This window comes from Leptodactylus fuscus, chromosome 2 (genome assembly GCF_031893055.1).
Source record: "Leptodactylus fuscus isolate aLepFus1 chromosome 2, aLepFus1.hap2, whole genome shotgun sequence".
In the NCBI taxonomy this organism is placed as follows: domain Eukaryota; kingdom Metazoa; phylum Chordata; class Amphibia; order Anura; family Leptodactylidae; genus Leptodactylus; species Leptodactylus fuscus.
The window spans coordinates 33,786,279-33,789,825 of NC_134266.1; positions in this window are offsets into that span (position 1 = coordinate 33,786,279).

Consider the following 3,547-nt stretch of genomic DNA (forward strand, 5'->3'; position numbering starts at 1 on the left):
GCGGGGCCTGGCTGGATGTCACCCCGCCCACAGCTCACCCCATGTCCCGCCCACCGCTCCAGCCCTGCCATGTCAGCTGTCACCATTACCTCAGGAGATGCTGGCTGCCTCCTAGCTGCTACTAGTCTATTGCTCGCTGTTATCAGCCATGGCAGGCTAGTAGAGGGGGGATCCTGACACCCACCAGCAATTTAAAGGGGTTTCATGTAACCTTAGAGGGTTATGCCAAGCAAAATGTTTATGATCTATCCATATTATTGATTGGTGGGGCTGTGACTGCTGAGACCCCCCCTGATCCTGAGAATGGGGTGTTTTACCCTCAGCTGAACCCCCGGGTGGAGTGTAACGCACCCCTAGCTCCAATTCACTTCAAAGGGAATTTGGAGATAGCAGCACCCCCTATTGAAGTGAATGGGAGCCGGGGGTGCGTCAGCTGTCTGTGGCGGGGGTAAAACACCTCTATTTTCAGGGTCAGTGGGGGTCTCAGCAGTCTGACCCGCACGGATCAACAATATGGACAGATTATAGATAGTGCTCTAAAGTTACATGAACTCTAGTAAAACCTTTACATTTCTGGTGAATGATGAGACCCCCGTCCTCACGGCTCCTGTTCGCAGGATTAGCGGGGTCTCAGCTATCAGACCCCCACCGACCAGCAATTTATCCAACTATTTCTTTGCATAGAGGGCTCTGTTCACATTGTGTCTTCCGACACATTTACCATGTGTGACATCGCATAAATTAAATGCACGGATAGATCCCTATTACACCAAAAGTGGGATTTTTTTTTTTACCATGTGTAATAGCATTGCAGACCCCAGTAATAACATAGACCCCTATGGGGTATATACCCTGTTTCCCTGAAAATAAGTCATCCCGAAAGTAAGACATAGCAGAAGTTTTGATGAATTGCCTAATATAAGGCACCTCCCGAAAGTAAGACATCCCCCAATAATAATCTTTCTGCGCAAAGATTGTATGAAGAAAAACATTGCTGACGCCGCTGCAATACGTTGTATCCAGTGTTCCTGCTGCTGGGAGTTGCCCGCTATGCATACACTAAGCATTGTATGCTGTGGGGGTCCACTCTCCCAGCTCATCCCACAGCAGCAGGAACAGTGGATACAACGTAACTTTCCTGTACACACAAAGCACCGCACACAGCGTTCAGCCGGCTGCAATGTTTTTCTTTACACAATCTTTGTGCAGCAAGCGCATCTCAGCGTAGCACAGTGGTGGCAGCAGCACACAAAAATTAAATAAGACATCCCCTAAAAATAAGACATAGCATATCTTTAGGACCAAAATTTTATATAAGACACTGTCTTATTTTCAGGGAAATATGGTACGGCTTTATATACTGAATAGAGATGAGCGAGTACTGTTTGGATCAGCTGATCCGAACAGCACGCTCGCATAGAAATGAATGGACGTAGCCGGCACGCGGGGGGTTAAGCGGCCGGCCGCCGTCAAAGCAGAAGTACCAGGTGCATCCATTCATTTCTATGGAGCGTGCTGTTCGGATCGGCTGATCCCAACAGTACTCGCTCATCTCTAATACTGAACACTATATTCACATTATTTGCAGGCACTGAGATATTCATTATCCCGTGCCGCAGAGAGGGTGGACCAGAGCAGGGATACTTTGGCCATTTATTAAGACTGGCGTGCAAAAGGTCAATTGTTAGGCCTCATTCACATGACACTGAAAAATGGCCATTTTTACGGACACAAAAATGCACATGTGGATATAGCCATTGACTTTAATGGGTTTTGAGAAAGTCGTGTGATAACTGTGAAAACGTATTGGTTGTGTGAATAAGGTCTTCCATGACGACCCCTCTACCCCCCGAGGTTGCGTTACTGCAGGGGTTAATATAAAGCCCACCATGTCTCTGACCACTTATCAAGAGCCATGTAGACACCCGGCAGTGACACCATCATGGGGCATGCACCCATAGGAATGAATGGACGCAGCCGGCATGCAGAGGGTTAAGCAGCCGGCTGCCTGCAAAGTCTGCATGCCGGCCGCTTCCATTCATTCCTATGGGAGCGTGCTATTCGAAACGGCAGTTTCGAATAGTGTTCGCTTATCTCTATTAACTACCTGCTTAGTGCGATGTAACAATACAGCACAGAACAGGAAGGGGTTAAAGCGGGTTGCTAGTTTTCATACAATGTTTAATACACACAAACTAATATTCTCCACGTAATAAAATAGATCACGTTGAATAACAATGGTGTGTCGGCCGCTCTCTGTAAACTCTACGCTCATATGTAAATAATAAGAAGGTGATTTCATGTTCTTCGGTCATGTGACCACGATGACTAATGTCTACAGATATGTACCAAGAAAAACATAGCCGTCTACACAATGGTGTCTGATGTGTGCTCTAGGGCCGGTGGCATCATCGTTGTCTGGGATCCATTGCCGCAAGGGAGTAACCATAACTCCCAAATGTCTCTAGGAGCCATCTGATTGTAACGCAAATCTATCTGTCCCCTTTGCCGCATAGTAGCCCCACGTAGTGGGCCACAGTGAAAAAGCGCTGCAGGAAAAAACGCAGTGCGGTTTTCCCTGTAACGTTTTTCATAGACTTTCTGCTTCCATTATACCTTTATGTTTCAACGCCTCTTTACGGACTCCCACATAGTATATTATCCCATATATTGGCTCCTGCTATTTATATTGCCCCCTTCACTGGCCCCAGAATATTGTCTCTTTTACTGGATGCCATACCCATACAGTATTTTGTTTCCTTTATTAACCCCCACATAGTATACTACCCCCTTTATTGCTTCCCATACAGTATATTAGCCCCTACACAGTGTATTGTCCCCTTTTCTGGCACACAAATTAGACCAAGATCAATTGTATCATTCCAACAGGTAAGACCTGGTTCTCAATTGCATTCTGGCCATTCCGTTCCAAAAATATGAAAAATGCAGAGAGAAAAGTCCTGCAAGCAACACTTTTCCCTCCACATTTTTTATGCAGAAACCACATAGACCCCATTATAGTCTATAGCCGTGATGTCGAACCTGTGGTACGGGCAGGGGTGAACCTAGCTTTTATGCCGCCTGAGGTCGGACGACAGAAAGCCGCCCCCCCCCCAGGAGGAGGAGGTGGAGGGGGTGGGCGGGGCAGAGCAAAGCGGGGAGGAGCGGACAGGGCGGCGTTAGCTGGCAGAGAGCAGACAGGGAGAGGACCTGCTCTCTGCCTGATCGTGAGGGGAGGTGGGTGGAGTGCTGCGTCCACAGGGCCTCCCCAATCCACCGCTCACTTCCCGTGTCGGGCTGGTGAGATGGTGACGCTAAGCCAGTCCAGGACAGCTTGTCCAGGACTGGCTTAGGTCAGCAAAAATGCTGCCCCCCCCGGGGGCCTGGCATGGCGCCGCCTGAAGCGGTCGCTTCAGGTCGCCTCATGGGAGGTGCGGTGCTGGGTACGGGTGCCAGAGAAGGCACTCAGAGCCCTCTCTTTGGGCACCCACCCGTGGAGCTTATTGTATTGTGTGGAGGCCACTGTGGAGCAGATTGTACTGTGTAG